Source organism: Saccopteryx leptura, chromosome 3 (genome assembly GCF_036850995.1).
Source record: "Saccopteryx leptura isolate mSacLep1 chromosome 3, mSacLep1_pri_phased_curated, whole genome shotgun sequence".
NCBI classification, from domain to species: Eukaryota; Metazoa; Chordata; class Mammalia; order Chiroptera; family Emballonuridae; genus Saccopteryx; species Saccopteryx leptura.
Genome location: NC_089505.1, coordinates 239,748,253 through 239,775,230, shown reverse-complemented (window position 1 = coordinate 239,775,230; position 26,978 = coordinate 239,748,253). Strand labels below are relative to the sequence as shown.

Below are 26,978 nucleotides of genomic sequence, written 5' to 3'. Positions count from 1 at the left end.
CTGTTAGTTTTGTGTCTTGTTTGATCCTTCTCTTTTGTTTTTCTATCTTTTGTTTTTATTTGGTTGTATTTCATACATCTTTCCTCTGTTGCTATCTTTTTTAAGTCATGTGCTTCTGTGGTGGTTTTTTCAATTATATTTACCATTAAGTAATGAAAAGAGTTCCTACCTTGTTCATTGTAGTGTACTATCTGTGAGTACTTTTGCACTCTATCATCCTTTGCTACTGTTAATCTCCATCCTCTCCCGCCCCCCCCCTTTTTTTTGTTGTTGTCACAGTTTAAATTTGGTTTTATTGTGTTCTTCTGGAGCTTTTACTTGTGGCTTTGTTTTTTTTTTTTTTCTTTGTATATGATTGGAGAACCCCCTTTAGTAACTCCTGGAGTGGGAGTTTTCTGATGATAAATTCCCTCATCTTTTCTCTATCTGTGAATGTTTTAATTTCTCCTTTGTATTTGAAGGATAGCTTTGATGGGTATAGTATTCTTGGCTGAAAGGTCCTCTCTTTCAGGACTTTAAATATTGGGGTCCACTCTCTTCTAGCTTGAAAAGTTTCTGTTGAGAAATCTGATGATAATTTAATGGGCCTTCCTTTATATGTTGTATTCTTCTTTTCCCTGGCTGCCTTGAGAATTTTATCTTTGTTGTTGGTTTGTGTCAATTTTATTATGATGTGCCTTGAAGTACATTTGTTGGGGTTAAGAAAACTTTGAGTTTTGTTTGCTTCTTGAATTTGAGGCTTTAATTCTTTCCAAAGGCTTGGGAAGTTCTCATTTATTATTTGTTTGAATATGTTCTCCATTCCATTGTCTATCTCTTCTTCCTCTGATATACATATTATTCTTATGTTATTCTTTTTGATGGAGTCAGACAATTCCTGTAGGGCTTTCTCATTTTTTTTTTAATTTTTGAGCCTCTTTCTTCTTCTCTCTGTTGTGCCTCAAGTTGCTTGTCTTTTATTTCACTAATCGTACCTTCTATCTTGTTTGTTCTATTAGCTAAGCTTGTTACCTTGTTTTTCAGCTCGTGAATTGAGTTTTTCATCTCTGTTTGATTTGTTTTTATAGTTTCAATTTCCATGGTAATATATTCTTTGTGTTCATTGAGTTGTTTTCTGAGCTCCCTAAATTACCTTTCTGTGTTTTCTTTTATATCTCTGAGTATTTTTAGGATTATTATTTTAAATTCTCTGTCATTTAGGTCCAAGGTTTCCAGTATATTAAATTTTTTCTCCATAGATTTTTCCTCATCTATCTGTGTTACCTCTCTTTCTTTTGTATCCATGATATTCGATTTTCTCTTTCTTAATGGCATCTGAGGGTGGGTTTTTTTATAGTATTAATGAGATTTAGTAAAGAATAAAAAGTTAAAATAATAAAAAATAGAAAAGAATTTAAAAAATTAAAAATTAGAAAAAAATAAAAAATATTATTTCCTTCCCTCCTGTTTTCTCTCCTCTCCTCTCCCCTCCTTCTTGAGAATATCTTGTGGTAAACTGTGAATTATATTGTGCTAAATAGAACAAACAATGCCTATAATGGAGGGCCTGAGTTTGGGAGAAGTGATAAAGGGGCAAAAGAAGAGAGTATGGACCCACAAAATGTAAATAAGGAAAAAATTTCAGTCAAGAATAAAATGATTTGCTTTTAGGTGTTGGTTGACTAAGAGATATGATGAGAGGAATAAGAGGGAAACAGGAAAATAGGAGGAAAATTTAAAAATTACTATTGTTTTTAGTGGAACAAGAACTTGATAAAATGGAAAGCCAGGGTTGGGAGCACTGCTAGTGAGTTAAAAAAGCGAATTAAAAAACCCCCAAAACGCCACAAACATAAGTTTTAGTCCCAGATAAGATAATTTGTTTGTTATTGAGTGTTGAATGAGAGAAGACATGAAGGAGAAAGGAAGAAACTAATATAGAGGGAGAAAAGAAAGAGAGAGAGAGAGAAAAAAAGAGGGAACCACTAAAAGAAGAAAAAAGAAAAAAAGGAGAGAGAGAGAGTGAGTTAAGGGTTTTAGAGTACAATCCTCATAGAGAGAAAGGAAGAAGAAAGAGAAGATAATGGGAGATGTAACACTTATGGGTAATGTAGTTCAAGGAGAGGAGAGAGGAAGACTGGCAGAGAATTAAACGATCAAATTGGAAGAGGAAAAAAATAATCAAGACATGAAGATAAGAGAAATAAACAAACAAATATAATAAAATGGGATAGGTTATAAAGTCTGTGGATTATTCTTGATTTCGAGAGTTTATCTTCTTGCGTTTTCTTTTCTCTCCTTCTTCCTGGTCGGTGACTCTGTACCCCAGGTTCTGCCCCTGTGGCACGCTCAGGTAAAAGTTTGCAATTGATAAGTCTTTATGGCGATGTCATATATTGGGCTTCAGTCTCGTTGGCAGTCGAGGCTCATTAGCATTTGTAGGCTCTGACAGTGAGAGAGTCCGTGTTCCCAGAGCTTCTCTCCTAGTCTTTCCATCCTCAATTAGTAGCCTGATAATCCAGCTATAGGGTTGCTGCTGCCTCTGCCAGGATAGTAAGAGGCTCAAAGAGCTGGCAAATTCCCGCTCTATTCCCACTCAGTACAGGGCTCTGGGTAAGGCTTAATCAGTCAGAGATGCTAGTATAATCAGGTGTGACTTCCGCCCACACAAAGACCTCTAACTGTGCCACTCTGTCAGGTAACACGTGCGGGCGCCCACTCCCGGGGTGCTCGGAGGAATCTCTTGCTCACTATCTGCGCGTGCAGACTGGGGTATGGAGCAGGCCGTCTCTTACTCCAAATGAGACTCCTGCCCGCACGGAAAAGTTCCAGCATTGGAATTAGCTCTCGCTCCCTCCCCATGCACGGCTTTTTCAGGGCGCTGGGGCAGCCTGGAGATTCTTCCTTCAGCCACCACAAAGGCCTCTGACTCTGCCTCTCTGTGGGGCAACATGGGTGCCCACTCCTGGGGCTATAGCAGGAATCTCTTGCCCACTATCTGCACCTGCCAATGAGGAGATAGGGGCGAATGGCTGCCCCACTTCTCTTTCTTTGTGTGGGTTTGGCGCGAGTGTTAGCTTGTATTGCCTGGGTTGCCACAGTCACAGTTTTTTCTCGGCCTAGATTTCCGTGCCAAAGCCTGGTTCGGCTGTTTGTGTCACGGCCTAGATCTATTCACCCCCTTTGCCTACCTTAGTTCCTATACTCTCAGTTCCCAGTGAAAGCAGCCCTATTTAGGTTAGTGAGGAAGGCAGATTGTTTCTTACTTCCTATTTCGTTCGGGGTTTGATTATATATTTAGCCAATTTTTCGCTAGACCATAACTTCGGGTGTATTGCGGAACATCTGGAGGCTCCAAGGATAGAATTTTCTGTTTCTAGTTGAAGATCTTGTTGAGTTTTGGGGGAGATTTATTGGTATTGCTTCCTACTGAGCCATTACTCTGACGTCATCACTCAAAATTATGTTTTAAGTGTACAATTCTATAATGTTATCTCTGTATTTTGCAATATGTGTTCACCACCTTAAATGAAATCTTTTTACATTAGTATGCATTTGACCTCTTTATCATTTTTTACCTCATTGTACTGTATTTCCCTCTGGTAACCACCACACTCTTTGTTGTTGTGTCTGGAAGTTTTTGTTTCTCTGTTCACTTGTTGCTTTCAGATTTATATTGCACATGTGTGTAAAATTCTATGGTCTTGAATTTTCCCATATGACCTTTTTCACTTGGCATAATATTCTCAAGATCCATTCATGTTGATGCAAATGGAAGCACTTAATTTTTTTCTGATGGCTGTGTAGTATTTCATAGTATTTATGTATCAAATTCTTTTTATTCAGTCATCTACTGAGGGTCACTTTGGTTGTTTCATGTCCTGGCCCCTGTGAACCATGCTACAATAAACGTAAATGTACATACTCCTTTAGAAATAAATGCATTCCATTTTTCAGGTAGATACTAACTAAGAGACTTCTGGGTCATATGGTCACTCTATTTTTAATATGTTGAGATACCTCCATACTGTTTCCCATAGTGTTTATAATTATTTACATTTCCATTAGCAGTGTATGAGAGTTTATTTTTCTCCATAACCTCTCCAACATTTATTATTACTTGTCTTGCTAATAATAACTGAAGAATTATTTATTGACACTAATTTTTATTGAATTTGGGGTTGTAAAAGCAATTGGCCATTGACAGTATTCTAAAAATGTCTCTCCTAGCAGAAGGATGTGGAAAGATATTTGATCCTGAAACAGGCATTGTGCTTCCAATACAAGCAATGGGGACCAAAGTAACTAGACCCACTACTAGTTCCTCCTTTGTTTCTGCTACAAATTACAATAAATTACATCATGTGCAGAAAAAGGTAAGGGGAACAAGGGTATATTCTGAGTAGCAGCTCTCTAGTTCTACAGAAAGTTCTAGTAGCTATAACATAATATTTAAATTTTATCTGAAAATAATAAAAGCATAAGATCCTACATATTTTTGCATTATAGTAATGAAGGGACTCTCTGCCTTACCACATAGCAAAAATAATAGAAATTGGAAATCTATGGATACTTACATGAGAGAAGTAGATAGTAAAGCTTAGGGAACAAAAGTAAATGAATAAAAAAAAGACCAAACAAGAGAAGGTCCTGATTACAGGTGGCATATTGAAAAATTGTCTTGTTTTTCAAGCAAGTGACTTTTAAACATGAGAATGAGGTTGCTAAAATAGCATTTAGAAAAAATTTCTAATTCACCTTGACATTTGCATTCAGACAGTGATGAAAGCTACAAGGCAGATAGATGACTTTAGTGACCTGAACAAAGGCAGTAGCAGTGAGGCTGCAGAGTAGGAATAACAAAGTATGGTGGTAAGCTGGATTAGTCAAACAAAGTGTGACCAGGAGGAAGTAAAATGGTGTCATTTATGGAGATAGACAACACAGTTTGGGAAAGATGGTGTTGAGAAGTACAGTCAGTTTGAATCATGTTGAAATTGAGGCCCCATCTGGAGGTATTTTGGTGACTCTGGCATATGGGTTATTACAAGGAGGTGCCATGGTCTGCACTGGATCTGCTGAGCACGTGGCCATAGGAAGCCGTGTAAACATATTTAACTCTGTTCCTCTTCTTCGGGTACATTTTAATCTAAATTTAATCAATATTATTTTTTGTGTCTTTGAAAGTATTCCAGTTTCTTGAAATTTTTTATCTATTTTTTTATTTATTAAATACTAAGCACTTTCTCTGTGCCAGTTGTTTTCTAAGCATACAGTGACATGATAACAAATGATAGGAAGGACAGACCAAGTCAAGGATATCAAAGGGATTTCCATAGAGCAATGAGAGATCTGCATTCTGAGAGCAGATCAGGAGTTAACCTGAAAAAGAGAACATAGTATATGCTAAGACCCAGTAAATACAGAGAGTATATCCCATCTGAGGAACTGGGAAAAAGCAACAATTCACATGTATTTCATAACTCAACCCTTCTCTCCATCATTATAATCTGCTACTCTATTTAAGTATATATATCCTTTAATAGACTAAAGATATTTTAGTATATAACTACTCACTGAATTCCATAAGATATACTAGTGAAACTTACCATATTTCCCCTCATGTATAACATGCTCCCATGTGTAAGGTGCACCTAAATTTTGGGGCCCAAAATTTGAAAAAAAATGTATTACAGAAAGTTATTGAACTCATTTTATTCATCATAAAATTCATCAACTCCTCATCACTGTCAAAATTCCCATCCATTAGCTTGTTCTCATCTGTGTCTGATGACGAATCACTGTCTTCATATATTGCCTCATCCAGTTCATCTATAACAACTGAAATGCCACAACTACTGTATTAGATGCACCCAGGTTTTAGACCACAAATTTTCCAAAAAAGGGTGTATCTTATTCATGGGGATATATGGTGTATCATGTTTATATGTAAGTAACATATTCAGAAGGCTAGCTATCTGCAAAGGACATAGTTTACTTTGTTAGCCTGCAGCATATGCAAATCTCAAACTCAGGAATGGTGTGTCAAATCCCATTATCAATTAATTTACAGTACAGTACCAGGTTCTATGTGCTGGCCACCCAATATTTCCAGAATAACATCCTCTTCAATTAATTCTGGGTAATGTGCAGTCTTTCTACCCCACTCCACCCTGTTACCCAGATGTGAGCTAAAGCAAACTTGAGTTCTTCACTTTATTACAACACCACCCAACAAGGTACAGGGCCCTTTTATACATCCAATTAAGCCCTTGTTAAGGTTTTTAGTTCTGTGAGTGACACTAAGGTCCCACACTAGTGGGAGTGTTCCTAAAGCACCTTAATACCAAGCAGACAAACAGTGCTGCAGAACTTTCAGATCATTTAAGTGAGGAGCCTAGCACATCCTCTTTGCCAAAACAGCGATGACCCTGATAATTTTTCTTCAAGACCATTTAGTAAGATCCATTTCCAAATGGTTCAAAGGCTTAGAACTATTTCATACTGTTTATTCTAGAAAAATGACTAAACCCAGATAAGCACAGCCGTGGTTCTTATCAGAGCTGCTCTCAGCACCTCCCCATGCCCAATACTCTCAGTGCAGTGCTAGCAGGACAGGGAGAGCCATGGAAATCAGAGGCTTTCCTGCTGGAGGTGGCTAACTTGATTTAAAGAGGAGTAGGGAAAAACACAAAGTCAGGGGCAATGCTGTTAAAAACAATAGCAAACTCAAGGGCACACAAATAAAAAAGGTTACCTTGCCAACTTGACCAAGGGTTTAATTCTGGATAGCATAAGCAAATTACCTGCAGATGAGCAAGAAAACTTAGAGGAAGATCTTGTGAATAAAATGACTATAGTGTTCTCCCCATTTCCAGCTTCAGAAAGAAAAAGAAAAAAAAATTAAAAAAAAATGACTATAGTGAACCATGGTAATCCTCCATATAGCCCAGACTGTTTGGAAGTATGCACACATGTGCAAGGCTGCATGCATTCTCGAAAGAGACCAGAAATGAACAACTCCAACTTCTGCAAGTCCCTGAATGAATAGAGGCTTGTGCACATGCTGTGGAAAGACACAGAGGGTGAAGAGGAAAGTTAAGTTCAGGGAAAGCTTCTGGAACCTGAAATGCACACCCCATCACAATCAAAGATCCATTGGCAAAGGGTAGAAACCTAACAGGCTTAATACTTGAACACAATTTACTAAACTATGCTCACATACAAGTGTTCCCTAAAAAAACTATCTTAAAAAAGAAAACAAGAATGAAAAAAGAACTTGTAGAATTATCTGTGACCACATATGTGAGAGTGTCAGACTGTACAGAATTATTCCAGAGAAGTCACTAACCAAACATGCAAAGAAACAAAAAGCAACACCAATAACTCTTCAGAGGGAAGAATCCATATATTATCATGCAGTTTTCAACAGCATAATAAGAGGCATGAAAAGAAAGAAGAAAGAGTGACTATACACAGGATAAAAAGAAGTCAACATTAAATTGCCTTTGATGTTGCTCACGTGTTAGACATAGAACAAAAACTTCAGAACTGTAAAACAATGAACATCAAAAATATTTTTAAAATAAATCCCACATTTAAGAATTAGGGGAAACTGTGAAAACAATGTTGACTCAAAGTAAGAATATCAATGAAAGAATAGAACATATTTCAATAGTTCAATGAAAATTGTGGACTGAAATGTACAATAAACTGCTAACAGGATACAAGACAAATATAGCAAAAACAATTATATTTCTCTATAATAAGAAGAAATAATTTTAAAATAGAACAAGGAAACAATTTTATTCACAAAAACCTCATAACAAATAAAATACACAAGAATAAACTTAATTAAAATTATGCAAGAACATACAGTGAAAACAAAAACAGTTACTAAGAGAAATTAAAGAACTTAATATATGGAGAGACATTTCATGCAGCCATAAAAGCACCAATAATTAATAAATAAAAGGGATAAAATATACAAATTATAACATTTATTCATTTTACATCTGCTTATATCATAAAGAACTCATCTTGGTTGTCTGAAAATAAAGCTTTTTGGTCTTTTGTTTTTTGCTGGAAATCATTTTAGTTAAATGGGTCTCAATGTAAAATTTTGTATGTTAGTATGATTATATTTGTTTAGTGTGTTAGTTTTATATTTATTCAAATAGAAGAATACTCACTTTTATATTAATCTCTATTGTTTAATCTGTTCTGAAAAATAACAGATCAAATTATATTATATAAAAATAACATGCATATTATAGAATATGCAATAATGGTGGACACTGCAGCAAAGAAATCAAGGGAAGGTTGAGCAATGAAAGAGAAAAAATAGGTTTTCTACTTTGGGCATATCATACAAAGGCAGGGTTCTTTGGAAAATATGGTAATGTTGTGAAAATTAGGAAGCAGTAGAAAAATAGGAAGACCAACTCAACTGTGAGATGAAGTGACTTAATAAAAGAAGCCATAGGCATGAGTGCACAGGAGCTGAGCAGGACTGTTGAGGACAAAACATTGTGGACATAATTCATTCATAGGGTCTTCAGGAGTCAGAGCCAACTCAACAGCACATAACACACACACGCGCGCACACACACACACACACACACACAAACACACAATGACAGTTTCATCTTTATACTTCTTTTTATTTACTCACTAAGCTAGAAAGTACCGCTTTAGTACCACTTTGAATAGTGTAATGCCAACTGCATTCACCTTTGTCCTTTTTCTAATTTTAATGTTAAACCTTCTAAATTTTGTTATCAAGTATATGTCCTTAACCTTGGTTATAGCTAAAGTAAACTGTATTAAGAAAGTTCCCCTTTATTCCAAAATTGACAAGATGTTTTCTTCATCAATGTATATTTAATTTTATTGAGGGTTTTGTCAGGCGTATAATGAGATGATAGGGTTGTTCATTTTTTCCCTTTAGTTCGTTAATTTAGACAACTACACTAATTTATTTTCTAATGTTTAATTATTCTTACACTGTTAGTAAAATCTTCGCATGTACATCTAAATTTACTTTTTCTGAGTAAAATTTGGTACAAGTTTTGGGTGTTTGGTATATTTGTTTGCTTAGTTTTTCTTTATTTTCAAGTATTTAGTTCCAAGGGGTTTTTGTTTTTTATTTTTGGTCAGGTTGTGGCATTTTTTTGTTGTGGTTGTGATATTCTCTCCTCATAAAATGACCTCAGTATTTTTCTGTCCTTTTTATATCCTAAAATTAACCATCAAATACGAATTTAGGACCTTTGAGGTTAGTTATGTCATTGCTATTAGGTTTCATTTTTATGATAAATGACATATTTAGGGTTTTTTCTTTCACTGAGTAATATTTTAATCATTTATAATTTTCAAAAAAACCCTTTCTATTTCAATTTGATGTCAGACCTCTTGAAATATCCATTTGCTCTGTTCATTAACACCCACTTTTTACATCCTAGTGTTGTCCATCTGTGCATTATTTTTCATGAATTCTGTTATACTTTACTTTTATATTTTATTAAAGTTTCCAAAAATAGTTTATGGTCATTGAATAATTACTATTACATGGGTTGATTTAATCACTGTTTTAATAATATAGCCTTTATACTGATTTACTCTCTTCTATACTTTTGGGTTTACTTTATGTTTCTAGAGTGAATGTTTTTAACTCTGAGCAGGAATAAATAATTCTAGGTTATTTATTATCAACACTTATTCTTCTCTATAAATACATTTAAAGTTTTCCTCTTATGCTTTTCCCTGAGGGCATCCCATAGCCACACTCACAGATCCTCTTTCTGCCAAAAGAGAAAGATTCACCAGAAACACATTACTAGATATGCTTTAAAAATATTGAATTTCCTAAGAAAATGATGAGAAAGGACATCACCTAGGATTGATCTACAATCATATTTTTAATAAATTTGTGTAAATGTAATAAATTGTTCATCTGCTATTATTAAAAACTTTGGACTTATAAAAAGGATGACCTTCCTGTATTTTCTTCAAAGAAGTCTGATTTATGAATTAACAATATTAAAATAAAAATATACAAATATAATAAAATTTTAACGGAAGTTATAAAATAACATCAACAATTTTTTCTATAAACAGTAGATAACTAAAGCTTTGTAGAATAAAATTGTATCTCTTAATTTAAACATTGCTCTTTCATCATAGGTCTAGAAGAGGGTGAGTGCCCAGACTGTCCTATATAGTCACACAATGGGGCCTTTTCTAAGTCCCATTCATCTACTCAGCAATTATTCAATTTCCCAACTCTGCCCACACAGCCAACTCTTTTTTACAGTTAATTTTTAAAAGGTTTATATTCTAGGTTTTTTTACCCTCCATATCAAATTTTAAAGCTAAGTGATATTTCTTTTCTGAGGGCTCATTTCTTATCGAAGTGATTTTTCTTTAGATGACAGCTTTACTCAAATGAATGTTTAAAGACAATACTGTCCCAAGTAATCACAGTAAAGGATATAAAAAAAGATTTCATCAGCAATATCAACCCATATTGCTCTAATCATCATTGTCCCTACCTCTTAAGTGCACTACTTTTAGATTCCTGAAAACCTTTAACAATTGTGATTCTTTCATAAACCCACCAGTGAGGGCATTTAGCTCCCCCCTTGAAAACCTGTGTGAGAGTTCCTAGCCCTGTCTCCCATGGCCTCAGTCACCACTTGCCACGTGTCATTATGTGTCACAGCTCTTGACATAACCTGGGTCCATATGCTAAAATTATTACATAAGCTCTGAGGTCCTCAAAGCACTACCTTCAAATGGAAATTCCTTCTTACTCTTCACTTGTAGTTACATTTTTGTTATGTAGCTTAGGGAGCTTTAAATTATGTTATATACAACTTCTAATCATCCTGTCTAATAGAACTATTATGGAAACAATTTATTCTGTGCTGTTCAGTATAGTAATTAATTAAGTTGAATCAATTTTGTTTAATTAAATTTGGAAAGTGTCTTCATGTTTTAACAGAAAATAATAATTTTCAGTTTTTATCCAAATTCTTATGGCTTTCTTAGATTCAAATGTTCAGCCCACAAATTAGGCTGCCCTACTCCTCATATCTGAATCCCAAAAATGGAAACTGTTAATCCCCAGCTGGGACTCCTGACACACTGGCATGGTAACTACAGTGTTTCATTTAAAAATGTCTGGAGAATGTAAGCCCTGGCCGGAGACCTTAGTTTGTTGGAATGCTATCCTGAAGCACAGAGGTTGCCGGTTTGTTCCCTAGTCAGGGCACATATAGAAACAGCTTGATGTTTCTTTCTCTCAGTCACCCTCTCCCTGCCTCTCTCTCTAAAAAAAAAAGTCTGGAGAATTGATCATCACAGAATTCTACACTTCTCATAAAACTACTCAGTCTATGCTATTTTATATTCTATGGTTAAAGGTTACTGTTTTCTTATTCTTTGAACTACAACTAAAGTATAACAAAAGAAGGAGTGGCCATTGCATGAAGCCATATACATATTTTTTATTAACATAAATATCACTATTTTGCTCATCTATGTCAGGGTAGTCAACATTTCTCAATAGATTTATGAAGATTTCAATGATAAATATTTGAATAATAGATTTAAAACTGAAATTGAGCCTTTTTTTTTGCCACAGAGAAAGGAAGAGACAGAAAGAGGGACAGATAGGTACAGACAGGAGAGAGATGAGAAGCATCAATTCTTTGTTGTGGCACCTTTGTTTTTCATTGATTGCCCTCTCATACGTACCTTGACCAGGTGGCTATAGCAGACTGAATGATCCCTTGCTCAAGCCAGAGACCTTGGGTTCAAGCTGGTGAGCCTTACCCAAACCAGATGAGGCAGTGCTCAAGCTCACGACATCCGGGTTTCAAACTTGGGTCCTCCGTATTCCAGTCCAAATCTCTATTCACTGCGCCACTGCCTGGTCAGGCAAGTCTTTATATTTTTTGTTTATATTTAAACATGTTGTCCATCTATATCTAATTAAATTTTTTACTTCTATTGTTTATAGTTACCAGGGTTACCATAGTTACCAGTTCAGTGGTTACCAGGGGGAAGGGAGGGATGGAGAGGGAGGTGGTGAAGGGAAGGGGAGGGGCTTAAAGAGAAACAAAATATAGGGAGGCAGATGATCTGACTTTGGGTGATGGGTATACAGCATAATCAACTGTCCAAACGATGTGGAGATATTTTCTCTAAATCCATGTACTCTGAGTGACCAATGTCACCCTGTTAAATTGGTCTAAATAAAAAAAAATAAAAAAATTTTGTTTTAATAGCTTATATCAGAGAGTGGATGCTTCAGTAAGGTTAAGAGCACACTTGTGTAAGTAATCTTATCACATAAGATACTCTAGGAACTCTAGCTTCTTTTTAGATTTTACTAGAAAATTTTCAAATGAATACTCTATTTTAAAATAATTTTAGATTGAATGAAAAAATTCAACAAAAATAGAGTTGGAGAACCAGTTTATTATGCTGGCATACTCAGAGGAGATTAATTGACCAAAGTCTGAACCCTGAATGCAGAGTCTTTGGGGTTTTACTGTCAAATGGTTGGGTGGGGTTACAAGGTAGGTGGAATGAAGAAGTGGGATTAGTAAAAGCAGAACAAAGACACACTAGCAACCATATTAAGGCGGAGCATCTTGTTTTGTCATCATGGTGTCATAACCATATTATTTTCTTCTTTGATGCCCTATAACTACATCTATGGGGCATCACTGTACCTGTCTGAAAACTCTCCTTAGGACATGAAGGCATGGGGCATTTAGTGGCAGGGTGAAGCTTACTGAGATGAGTTTGATTAAGATTTTGTAAGGAGTTGTTTCAACAGAAATTTTCCAAAACAGTTTACAGGAACAATACACCCTACTATTAGTATGTAAGTGACTATTAATAACAGTCTCTCTAGTCTACTCCAATTCACTGGAGCACTTGCAGCTAGTCCTATGGCCAGAAGTAGAGTCAGAATCCCAACGATGGTCAGGAACAGCAACTGGCATGTCATTATAGTCCTGGCTGCTCCTTGGGCTCTGTGGTTCTTTGCAGCGTCACCTGTAATGTCTTTGTGAGGTCACTGGGAGTGGTTCAGGTCTCTAGCGGGTCCTCAGTGTTAGCTCTTTTGACTTGGGTATGGTGAATCCAGGGTGCCGTACCTGCAATTTTGACGACAGTCTGAGTAACCAAGACAACTATATGTGAACATGTCCAAACAGGTTGGAGTGGTTCCTTTTTCTAACCCTTAACTCATACTAAGTCCCCAGGTTGATAGTGGTGGGTCCAGTTTCCTAGCGGAATGGGGCCCTTTCTAGAACATCCTGGGCTATTTTATGGAATGTTTTTCCTAGCATCTGGAGTTGAGTTGAGAGGTTTAATTCTCCTACCTGTTGGGGGTCTCCTTTTAGTTTATTAATGATGAATGGGATATCATATAAAATCTCAAAAGGAGAGTATTCTGTGGGTCCAGGAGTGCATTGCACCTGAAGCAAAGTGAGAGGTAGCATGTCTACTCATGGGAAGCCTGTCTTCTGGCAGAACTTAGCTAGGGTAGTCTTTAGGGTTTGGTTCATGCATTCAACTTTCCCTGAAATCTGGGCCTGTATGCAGCATGTAGTTTCCAGCTGATTTTTTAATACTTTTGCCTGAACGTTGGTAAATATGATAGCAGACCCTCTTTGCCAGTTGGTCAGCAAAACAGTTTCCCAAGGTTATTGGGTCAGTTCCTTTTTGATGTCCTTTGCAGTGTATGACTGCTACTCTTTTGGGTTTTCAGACTGCTTCCAGTAGTTGAAGAATTTCTTTTTTGTTTTGATTTCTTTACCCCCAACCATAAGTAGTCCTCTTTTCTTATATATTTCCTCATGCACATGTTGGGTTGTGAAGACATATTTAGAGTCAGTGAAGATGTTGACCTTCGTCCCCTCTGAATATTGTAGCTCTTGGATTAGTGCCCATGTTTCTGCTCTTTGGGTGGAACATCCCTGTGGTAATAATTCTGCCTTGATGACTCAGTCCTGGGTTGTCACTGCATATACAGCTTTTCATTCCTCATTTTGAATAAAACTATTCCCATCTGTGAACAGTTTCAGTTCAGGTTCAGTAAGGAGGGGTGTTTATTAAATTAGGTCAGCATGAGTAGACCTCATCTGTGGTTTCCTCACAGTCATAATCTGGCAGTCTAATCTTGGTGGGGAAGACCTTGGCTGGGTTCAGTGTGCGTACTTTTTCTAGTGTCACCTTTGGGTTTTTGTGCAATAGTCCCTGATAGTGGGCCATTCTGGCACTGGCGAGTCACCGGTACCCTTGGCTATTCATCAGGGTTGCCATCACATGTTGGATTTTCACATGGATGTTCCAACCTAACATAAGCTTGTCATCCTCTCTGAGTAGCGTCACCATGGTGGCTAGTGCCTGAAGGCAATGAGGTCACTTGGCAGCCACTGGGTTGAACTGTTTAGACAGATAGGCCAATGGTCTCAGCCATGGCCCTGCAGTTTAGATGAGGACCCTTAGTGCTACACAGTCTTTCTTGCAGACAAAGAGATTGAATTCATGATTTACATTCGGCAGTCCTAGTGCTGGGGAACTGGTAAGCAGTTTCTTTATTTCCTGGTATGCTGTCTCCTTTTTTTCACCCTAGTCTAGGGGTTTCTCTTCTGGCCCCTTGAGTGCTTCATATAGGAGCTTTGCTTTTCCCAAGAACCCAGGGATCCAGAAGTGGCAGAATCCTGCTGTGCCGAGGAACTCTCAGAACTTCCTTTTGTTGTTGGGTCTAGGGATCAAGCAGATGGTTTGCTTCCTCTTGGGTCCTAGGGAACAATGTCCTTCAGTGATGATGAACCAAAGATATTGGACCTGGGACCAGCATATTTGGACCTTTTCGCATACTTTATACACTACCTCGGTCAGGACTGTAGCAGAATTCTGGTGCCTCTCTAGCAGTCATCTCAGGAGTCACTGGCCAGGAGGAGATCATCTACCACAGAGGTCCCCAAACTACAGCCCGTGGGCCGCATGCGGCCCCCTGAGGCCATTTATCTGGCCCCTGCTGCACTTCCGGAAAGGGCACCTCTTTCACTGGTGGTCAGTGAGTACTGTATGTGGAGTACTGTATGTGGTGGCGCTGCAAAGCGCAGCATCGCTCACGTACCGTACTACTTCCAGTGACACAGGACGCACATGTCACAGCTCTGGAAGCATGTCACATCACTTGTTATGGCTAGCAGTGACAAATATGGAACGGGACAGTGACCATCACATTAGCCAAAAGCAGGCCGATAGTTCCCATTGAAATACTGGTCAGTTTGTTGATTTAAATTTACTTGTTCTTTATTTTAAATATTGTATTTGTTCCTGTTTTGTTTTTTTACTTTAAAATAAGATATGTGCATAGGGATTTGTTCATAGTTTTTTTTTATAGTCCGGCCCTCCAACGGTCTGAGGGACAGTGAACTGGCCCCCTGTGTAAAAAGTTTGGGGACCCCTGATCTACCATATTATAGGAGGGCACAATTTACCTCTTCCCCTGGGGAAGCTGTGAGGTCCGCAGCCAAAGCTTCACTAAACAGGGTGGGTGATTTCTTGAATCTCTAGAGCAGGCGTATCCAGGTTAGTTGAACTTTCCTGCCTGTTTCAAGTTCTTCCCATTTGAACACAAATAGCAGCTGGCTCTTTGGGGCCAAATGTAGGCAGATGAGGCATCCTTAAGAAACAGGCAGGTAAACCAGCTTGCTTTAAGGGGAAGAAAAATCAGTATAGGGGTTTGAGACTATTGGGTTCAGAGTAACAGCTGTGCTATTGACTGCTCGCAGGACCTGGACTGGCTGGTACCCACCTTCATTTGGCTTTTTTCACTGGTAGTAGAGGTGTGTTCCAGGGGGATGGACACTCTGCTAGAATCCCAGCTTCTTTGAGTCTCTTACTGTGTTCCTGTGTCCTGATCTGAGCTTCCCTGTGCACCATGTACTGCCTTGTCTTATTGGGATGGCTCCAGGCTTTAGATCTATCACAATGGGGTGCGTGATTCTTAGCTAGTCTGGGGGGGGGGTTCTTTTTGGCCCATGCCAGTGAGAACTCCTCTAGTAGTTCAGGATAGTTTTTCTCACTTATCTCCTGAGCTTAGAGTTTCCATTTGGCCTTTCTAAGAACTGTTACAGATATTATCAGGCTCTCCTGTGTTTCTAAAGTTAGGCTGGCAGATTATTCAGGAGTAAAAGTTATTTAGGTTCCCAGCTTGGTCAACAGGTCTCTTCATAGAAGAGGGATAGGGCATTCAGGCAGATATAGAAACTCATGAACAACCTTATGTCCCCTGAGTTGGCATGTCTAAGACTTACTGAAGGGGTAAGTAGTTTGTGTGCCCGTGGCTCTGATTATGGTGGACTTCCGTTCAGTAAAAAGTGTAACTGGCATGGTAACTACAGAGTGCTCTGCTCCCGTGTCCACCATAAAAGTCATTGGCTGGCCCCCTACTGTCATGCTGACTGTGGTTTCCCAAGGGCCTAATTTCATGGAGCCTTGTCTTACCTAATTGTAATCAACCCCAGCTAGCCTGATCAAGTCCTAGACTACTGGTTCTGGTTGATATTTTCCTTTCCTTGACTGAGCGGTTTTGTCAGCAGGGCTGGAAGCTGCTTTCAAGTTGGGGCACTTATTTTCCAATGTCTGATCTCTTTGTTATATGTACATTGATCAGGTATCAGGTACTTGCCTCCTTTTGAAGAGCAGGCTACCAGGACCTTGCACCATCCCTTTTTATTAACGCAGAACTGAACCCATGGGAGCAGGGTCTGGGCTCCCTGTAACCAGGAATCTATATAAAAAAACTTATCTGGGTGGCCAGGATTACCCATCACAACCTGGTACACTGCCAGGACCATTGGAATATCTAAGGTTCTTTCCAATGGCCACCCAACCTGAAAGGTGGGCCACTCTAGTTCACAAAGAGTGCAAAGCTTTCAGGGGTTAATTTCATACCTTGTCATCAGAGAGTCCCTTTTTAATGTTTCTGAGCATATAGTCTGAATGGACCTCAGTTCTACTTTAGTCCTCCCCATGTCCAGTGCCACAAGATGAACAAAGGTTGGGTGCCCCTTCTTCAGAAATCATTTAGGTGCCTACCTGGACATGTCTCTTGCGAGAACTTAGGCATGTCTTGGGGTGTGGGGGGCCTCCAGGAAGGAGTTCCCGTGCAAAATGTCAGGTAGCACCGCCTCATTCACACAGAAGGTCCCTGCCATCCAATGGCTCCTGTTGTCAGGTCAGTGGCACAAGGGACCAGTTTGGTTGGCTTCCCAGCCAGCGAACCAGATGTTGTGGAAGAAAGACAAACAACACTAGAAGAGTTGGAGAACCGGTTTATTATGCCAGAGGATTTAAAGGAAGTTAATGCTCCAAAGTCTAAGCCCCAAATGGCAGGGTCTTTGGGGTTTTAAGGTCACAAAGTTAGGTGGGGTTACAAGATATGCAGAATGTGGAAGCAGGTTTACAGATACTAAAAAGGTCGGATTAGTAAAAGAACAAAGCAGCAGTAATAGCCATTTTAAGGTAAAGCATTTTGCTTGGTCATCATGGAGTCATAGCTATATCATTAGAATCTGAAATAACACAAATGAAATGCAAAAAAAGTAGAAAAAGGAAGTGCTAAAGAAAATTAGAAAAATAGACCTAGTTAAAAAGCCATATTCCATGCCTGATCAGGCAGTGGCACAGTGGATAGTGCTTTGGACTGGGATGAGGAGGACCAAGGTTCAAAACCCCGAGGTTGCTGGCTTGAGCACAGGCTCATCTGGGCTCATCAGCTTGAGCATGAGGTTGCTGGCTTGAGCATGGCATCATAGACATGACCCCCTGGTCGCTGGCTTGAGCTCAAAGGTCACTGGCTTGAAACCCAAGGTCATTGACTTGAGCCCAAGGTTGCTGGCTTGAGCAAGGAGTCACTCACTCAGTTGTAGCCCCCCCTGGTCAAGGCACATATGAGAAAGCAATCACTGTACAACTAAAGAGCTGCAATAAAGAATTAATGCTTCTCATCTCTCTCCCTCCCTTTCTGTCTATCCCTCTCTCTGACTCTCACTCTGTCACAGTAAAAAAAAAAAAAAAAAAAAAAAAAAGGCCATATTGCCAAAGGCAATATATAAATTTAATGTTATCTTTATCAAAATACTAGTGATATTTTAAAAGAAATAGAAAAAACTCCACATCAGCTTTTTAAGAAATCACAAAAGACCTCAAATAGCCAAAGCATCTGGCATAACAAAACAAAGCAAACAAAGTCAGAGATATTACATTTTCTGACTTCAAATTATACTACAAAACAAAATAATCAATACAGTATAATATTGGCAGAAAAGCAAACACAGAGGCCAATAAAACAGAACTGATAGCTCAAAAATAAATCTGCATGTATTTGGGACATTAATTTTTGACAAAAAAGCCAAAAACACACAATAGAGAAAAAAAATGTCTTCAATAAATGGAACTGGGAAAAATAGAAACCACCTGCAAAAGAATGATAATAGATTACTCTTAGTCTGCATATACAAAAACTTACTCAAAATGGACAAAGACCTACATATAAGACCAGAAAAAATAAATTACATAAAGAAAACTTGAGTAATTATAATTATGGACCTTGGACTTAAAGTGAATTTTATGCATTTGGCCCCAAAACAAGGGAAAAATAGGCAAAAGTAAATGAATGGGACTACATCAAACTAAAAAGCTTCTGTAAAACAAAACAAACTACTAACAAAACAGAAAAGGGCCAACCAAATGAGAGAAAATATATATATTTTAAATTTTATTTAGATAATTAATTTTAACAGGGTAACATTGATCAACTAGAGTACATAGATTCAGAGAAAAATATCTCCAGATCATTTTGACAATTGATTATGTTGTATACCCATCACCCAAAGTCAAACTGTCCTCTGTCACCTTCTATTTGGTTTCCTTTATGCCCCTCCCCTCCCCCTATCCCCTCTCTCTCTTCCTGTCCCCTCTGCCTGGTAACAACCACACTCTTGTCCATATCCATGAGTCTCAATTTTGTGTCCCACTTATGTCTGGAATCATACAGTTTTCAGTTTTTTCTGATTTACTTATTTCATTCAGTATAATGTTATCAAGGTCCATCTATTTTGTCGTAAATGATTCTATTTCATCACTTCTTATGGCTGAGTAGTGTTCCATAGTATATATGTACCACATCTTCTTTATCCAATCATCTATTGAAGGGCTTTTTGGTTGTTTCCATGTCTTGGCCACTGTGAACAATGCTGCAATGAAAATGGGCTGCATGTGTCTTTACATACCAAAGTTTTTGAGTTTTGGGGGTATATTCCCAGTAGAGGAATTGCTGGGTCATATGGTAGTTCTATTCTTAATTCTTTGAAGAACCACCACACTTTCTTCCATAATGGTTGTACTTCTTGACATTCCCACCAACAGTGAATGAGGGTTCCTTTTTCTCCAACACTTGTTATTACCTGTCTTGTTGATAACAGCTAATCTAACAGGTGTGAGGTGGTATCTCATTGTAGTTTTTTGATTTGCATTTCTCTAATAGCTAATGAAGATGAGCATTTTTTCATATATCTGTTGGCTATTTTTATTTCTTCCTGGGAGAAGTGTCTGTTCATGTTCTTTTCCCAATTTTTATTGGATTGTTTGCTTGTTTATTGAGTTTGGGAATTCTTTGTATATTTTGGATATAAGGCCCTTATCTGTGCTGTTGTTTGAAAATATCATCTCCCATTTAGTTGGCTGTTTGTTTTGTTGTCAGTTTCTCTGACAACAGAGAAACTGTTGCCTTTGGAGGCAACAGTTTACTTCTCTTGCCTTTGGAGTCAAATTCATAAAATGCTCTTTATGTCCAAGGTCCATGAGTTTAGTACCTATGTTTTCTTTTATGTAATTTATTGTTTCAGGTCTTATATTTAGGTCTTTGATCCACTTTGAATTAATTTTAGTACAAGGGGACAAACTGTAGTCTAGTTTCATTCTTTTGCATGTGGCTCTCCAGTTTTCTGAGCACGATTTATTGAAGAGGCTTTCTTTCCTCTGTTGTGTGTTTTTGACTTCTTTATCAAATATTATTGGACCATATGTATGTGGTTTTATTTCTGGGCTTTCTATTCTGTTCCATTGGTCTGAGTGTCTATTTTGCTGCCAATATAATGCTATTTTGATTATCATGGCCTTATAATATAATTTGAAGTCAGGTATTGTAATGCCCCAGCTTTGTTCTTTTTCCTTAGGATTACTTTGGCTATTTGGGTTTTTTTATAGTTCCATATAAACATAATAATTTTTTGTTCCATTTCTTTAAAAAATGACATTGATATTTTGATAGGAATTGCATTAAATTTGTATATCGCTTTGGGTAATATGGTCATTTTGACTATATTTATTCTTTTTATCCATGATCAAGGAATATTTTTTAATTTTATTGTATTTTTTTTATTTCCCTTAACAATGCTTTGTAGTTTTCATTATATAGGTCCTTTACATTATTTGTTATGTTTATTCCTAGGTATTTTATTTTCTTTTGTTGCAACCAAAACAAATTATTTTTTTGAGTTCATGTTTTATTGTTGGCATATAAGAAGGCAATAAACTTCTGTATATTACTTTTGTATCCTGCAACCTTCCTGTATTGGTTTATTTTACTAATAGATTTTTTGTGGAGTCTTTGGGGTTTTCGATGTACAGGATCATATCATCTGCAAAAAGTGAAACTTTTACATCTTCTTTCCCAAGAAGAATGCCTTTTATTTCTTTCTCTTGTCTGATTGCTCTGGCTAAAACATCAAGCACTATGTTAAATAAGAGTGGAGAGAGTGGGTAACCTTATCTTGTTTCTGATGTTAGTGAAAAAGTCCTCAGTTTTTTGCCATTTAACATGATGTTAGCTGATAGTTTGTCATAAATGACCTTTATTATGTTGAGATATTTTCCTTCCAATTCTGTTTTGTTGAGTGTTTTAAACATAAAATGATGTTGTATTTTATTGAATGCTTTTCCTGTATCTATTGATAGGATCATATGGTTTTTGTTCTTTGTTTTGTTGATATGGTATATTACATTAACTGTTTTATGTATGTTGAACCATCCTTGTGATTCCAGGATGAATTCGACTTGATCATGATAAATTATTTTTTTAAATGCATTGTTGTATTCGATTTGCTAGCATTTTGTTTAGGATTTTAGCATCTGGATTCATTAGTGATAATGGTCTATAGTTATTGTATTTTGTGTGTTGTCCTTGCCAGGTTTTGGTATGAGGGTTATGTTGACCTCATAAAATGTGTTTGGAAGTATTGCTTCTTTTTCAATTTTTTGAAAGACTTTGAGTAGAATAGGAACCAAGTCTTCTTTGAATGTATGATAGAATTCACTAGTATAGCCATCTGGCCCTGGACTTCTATTTTTTTGGAGGTTTTTGATAGTTGTTTCTATTTCCTTCCTGCTTATGGGTCTGTTTAAACTATCTAATTCTTCATGACTCAATCTAGGAAGATTGTATTGTTCTAGGAAATAATCCATTTTTCTAAATTGTTATATTTGGTGGCATATAGTTTTTCATATATTCCACAATAATTCTTTGTATATCTATAATATCTGTGTTGATTTCTCCTCTTTCATTTTGGATTTTGTTTATATGAGTCTTTTCTCCTTTTTCCTTAGGGAGTCTTGCCAAGGGTTTGTCAATTTTGTTGATCATCTCAAAGAACCAGCTCCTTGTTTTATTGATTTTTTTTGTATAGTTTGTCTGTTCTCTATTTTATTTATTTCTGCTCTAATTTTTATTATTTCCTTTCTTATGCTGGTTTTGGGTTGCCTTTTTTCTTCTTTTTCTAGTTCCTTAAGATGTGATATTAAGTTGTTTACTTGGGTTCTCTCTTATTTGATTATATAGTCCTGTAGTGATATGAACCTCCCTCTTATTACTGCTTTTTCTGCATCCCAGAGATTCTGCTATGTCATATTGTCATTTTTATTTGTCTGTATGTATCTTTTGATCTCTGCTTTTATTTCTTCTTTGACCCACTCATTTATTAGAAGTGTGTTGTTTAATATCCACATTTTTGTGGGATTGTTTACTTTTTTTTTGCAGTTGAATTCTAGTTTCAAAGCTTTTGCAGTTAAATTCTAGTTTCAAAGCTTTATGATCAGAAATATGCTTGGTATAATTTCAATCTTTCTGAATTTGTTGATGTTCGTTTTGTGGTCCAACATATGGTCAATTCTTGAGAATGTTCCATGTACAATGGAGAAAAAATGTATACTCTTGTGTTTTGGGATAAAATATCCTATAGATGTCTATCATATTCAATTGTTATAGTGTTTCATTTAAGGCCCATATTTCTTTATTGATTTTCTGTTTGGATGAATGATCTAGAGCCATAAGTGGTGTACTGAGGTCTCCAAGTATGATTGTATTTTTATCGGTTTTTATTTTTAGATCAGTTAGTAGATGTCTTATATACTTTTGTGCTTCTTGGTTTGGTGCATATATATTAAGAAGTGTTATGTCTTCTTGATTCAATGTCCCCTTTATCATTATAAAATGACCATCTTTGCCTATGATTACCTTTGCTGTCTTGTAATCAGCATTGTTAGATATGAGTATGACTACACCTGCTTTTCTTTGGATGATATTTGCTTGGAAAATCATTTTCCAGCCTTTCACTTTGAATTTGTTTTTATCCTTGTAGCTTAGATGTGTCTCTTGAAGGCAGCATACAGTTAGATTTTCTTTTTTGATTCATTCTGCTACTCTGTGTCTTTTTATTGGTGAATTCAATCCATTGACATTAAGTGTAATTATTGACACTTGAGGGTTTCCTATTGCCTTTTTATATATTGCTTTTTGATGGCTCTGTATCTTGTTTGGTTCTTCTCTTTTGTTTTTGTTTGGTTGCATTTCATACTTCTTCCCTCTGTTTCTTCTTTTTTTAAGCCATGTGTTTCTGTAGTGAATTTTTAGGGGTGGTTACTGTTATGTAATAAAAAGGATATATATTATATTCACTGTAGTACTTTATCTCATGAGTGCTTCTGCACTCCATATTCCTTTGCTACTGTTAATCTTTGTCTTCTCCCCTTTTTTGTTTTTGTTGTCACAGATTAATTTTGTTTTTATTGTGATCTTGTAGCTTTTACTTGTAATTTTTTTTTCTTTGACTCTTCTCAAATAACCCCCTTTAGTATTTCCTGAAGTAGGATTTTCTGGTGATAAATTCCATCATCTTGGCCTGACCTGTGGTGGTGCAGTGGATAAAGTGTCGACCTGGGAACGCTGAGGTCGCCGGTTCAAAACCCTGGGCTTGCCTGGCCAAGGCACATATGAGAGTTGATGCTTTCTGCTCCTCTCCCTTCTCTCTCTCTCTCTCTCTCTCTCTCTGTCTCTCTAAAAAAAACAGAAACTAAATAAAGTTAAAAATAAAATATTAAAAAAAATCTTCTCATCTTTTTTATATCTGTGAATGTTTTTATTTCCACTTTGTATTTGAAGTATACCTTTGATGGATATAGTATTCTTGGCTGGAAGTTTTTCTCTTTCAGTACTTTAAATATTGGGGTTCACTCTCTTCTGGCTTGCAGAGTTTCTGCTAAGAAATCTGATGATAACCTAATGGGCCTTCCTTTGTATGTTGTATTCTTTTTTTCTCTGGCTGCCTTGAGAATTTTTTCTTTGTCATTGGTTTATGATAATTTCATTATGTGGTGTCTTGGATTAGGTCTGTTTGGGTTAAGGTAACTTGGTGTTCTGTTTGCTTCCTGGATTCGAGGCTCTAATTCTTTCCACAGGCTTGGGAAGTTTTAGTTTATTATTAGTTTTAATATGTTCTCCATTCTATTTTTCTCTCTCTTCTCCTGCTGATATATCCATTATTCTTATGTTGTTCTTTCTGATGGAGTCAGACAATTCCTGTAGGGCTTTCTCATTTTTTTAAAAATTCGTGAGTCTCTCTTCTTTTCTCTGTAGTGTCTCTAGTTGCTTGTCTTCTATGTCACTAATTCTCTCCTCTATCTGGCCTGTTCTGTTAGCTAAGCTTGTTACCTCATCTTTCAGTTCATGTGTTGAGTTTTTTTTTAATCTCTTTGATTTGTTTTCATAGTTTCAACTTCCTTGGTGATGTATTCTTTTTGTTCATTAAATTGTTTTTTGAACTCTCTAAATTGCCTTTCCATGCTTTCTTGTATTTTTCTGAGTATTTTTAGGACTTTAATTTTTAATTCTCTGTCATTTATCTTCAAGGTTTCCAAGCAATTAAATTTTTTTTCTAGAGATTTTTCATCATCTATCTGATATATCTCTGTCTTTTGTATCCATGATATTTGATTTCTTTTTTCTTAATGATATTTGAGAGTGGTATTATTAATAACACTAATAAGAGATGATTAAAAATATAAAATAAATGTTGAAAAATGTACAGTGAAAAATGAAAATTCTATTATGATAAGTGGAACAAAAACTACATAAAATGAGGAGCCAGAACTGAGGGAAAATGACAAAAAGATTAAAAAAATGAAATAAAAAAACACAAATGCCACAAAGAAAAATATGTATCCAGAATAAAATAATTTGTTGATAAATGATGATCGAATGAAAGAAAAAGAAAAAGAGAGAACAAAAGGAGAAAATAAGAAAAAAAACAAGGTTTTTGAGATGTACTCTTAAAAATAAACATGAATAAAAAATGTAACACCTATGAATAATGAAGTTCAAAAGGAAAAGGAAAGAATAAGATGGAAAGAAGATAAAATGACCAAAGTGGAAAAAAAACAAGAAAAAATGAAAAAAAGTTATAAAAAGTATAATTTTTTCTTGATTTTGAGAAGTAGTTTCTTCTTTTTTTTCTTTTTCTTTCTGGCAGGTGTTGTTATACTACAGGTTTTGCCTCTGTGGTGCTCTTGAGTAGAAATTTTCTGTTGTGTTGCTATGGCAATGACATAAACTAGGCCTCAGTCCTGTTGGTAGCTGGGGCTTGTTAGGGTTTCCAGGCTCAAAAATGGGAGAGTCAGTTAGTTTTCCAGGTGCCTTTCCTCACGTCTCCCCCTTCTGAGTTAGCAGCCTGGGGACTTAGCTGTGAAGTTGCCCCAGCCACTGCTTGCAGAGTAAAAGGCTCTAATCACTGTCAAGCCCTTCCTCCAGCACTGCTCAAAGCACAGTTCTGGGTAAGGCTGTTCCAACCAGAGCTGCCAGTGAAAGCAGGCAGAGCAAGGAGCCGAGTGCTGATCATGCACCTTTCTAAGGGCCCCTGGGCATGTCTAATATGCCTCAGTGCTCTGTGGGTCTAATCTCCACAGGTTTTTCTCCCTTGTGTCCACATCAAGCTACGTGCACACCCAGCATCCACAACTTACACTGTGCACTAGGAGTTCTGCTCTGCAGGAATGCACTTTATAACCTGTATTGGCTTGTGGAGGCGCCTTGCTCGGACAGGTACAGGCCTGGGGATCCTGGCTTTTGTGCACTTCCTGTGATGTTGGTCTGGGAGCCAGGATCACACAGAAATTCTGGCTACAGCACACATAGAAGTCCACTGCTGACAATCTCGGGCTTAACCCCTCCTCCCATGAACATGCGTGCCCACGCCAGAGGCACTGGGTGGAGCCACTCATACACTGCCCGTGATCGTTGACTGGGAGTGCACAAAGGCCAAAAAGCTCTGGTGCTGGCCTCCACAGGCAACCCACTCCAGGAACCTTTGTTGGAGCCTGCTGCCCACACTAGCCCCGTGTCCACAATCTCAAGATGAGCTGGCATTCTCTCTCCTCTGCTTGATCATCTTCTCTAGCCCAGCTTCTTCCCTCTGCCCTAAATCCTCTGTTTCTCTCAGTTCCAGGCAAAAGTGGCCCTTCCTGAGATCAATGAGGAAAGCAATATATTCCATTCTCTATCCTATTTCCTTCAGAGTGGGTTATATATTCAGCCATCTTTTTGCCCAATCGTACCTTTGTCCAATGTGTTTATATTTCATACGCTCCTGAGATTGTTTCTCTGTCTCTAGTTGTTGAATTTATTGAAATTTCAAGGGGAGATATTGGGAGCACCCCTTATGGCTCCATTTCTCTGACATCACTCTCTCTCAAGAAGATGTTTTTAAACAACTCTGACAAGGGGTTAAATTCAAAAATATGTAAAGAACTCATACAATTCAACACTAACAAACAAACAATCCAAATAAAAGTGGGTAGAAGACCTGAACAGGCACTTCTTTTAAGAAGACATATAAATGGCCAACAGATATATGATTATCAACTTCACTACCCATGAGGAAAATAAAAATCAAACTTCAGTGAGACAGCATCTCATCTTGTTACAATGACTATTACCAACCAAACAAGTAACAATAAGTGTTGAAGAAGTTGTGGAAAAAATAAACCCTCATTCACTGCTGGTGGGAGTGGAAACTGGTAGTCACTATGGAAAACAGTGTAAAGTCTCCTTAAAAAAATTAAGAATAGAGTTACCATATGACCCAGTATCTCTCTCCTGGATATCTATCTAAAAAATTTGAAAATATTTACTTGCAGAGATTTATGCACCTTTATGTTCATTGCAGCATTATTCCTTGTGGCCAAGACATGGAAACAACTAAAACATTCTTTGATAGATAATTGGATAAATAAGATGTGGTATACATATACAATAAAATACTACTCTGCTATAAGAAAATATAAAATACATAAGTGGATTTTGAGGATATTATGCTATGCAAAGTAATTCAGAAAATATCGAGAACCATATGTTCTCACACACAATTGGAATACAAAACTGAATGCAACAAATAAACAAATAAGAAAAACAAATAAACAAAAACTCATAGGCACAGACAATAGTATGGTGATTACCAGAGGAAAAGGAGTGAGAAGGTAGGAAAAATTAAAGGGGTTAAATGAAGTATGTCATGATGGAATAAGATTTGACTTTCGGTTGTGAACATGATGCAATATACAGATAATGTATT

General features: G+C 37.0%; 1 pseudogene; it reads right to left on the bottom strand.

The window, feature by feature from the left end:
* LOC136398449 (T-cell surface glycoprotein CD1e, membrane-associated-like) overlaps positions 1-16,473 on the bottom strand; it is a 60,393-nt pseudogene extending 43,920 nt beyond the window's left edge.
* Positions 16,474-26,978: the final 10,505 nt, after the last annotated feature.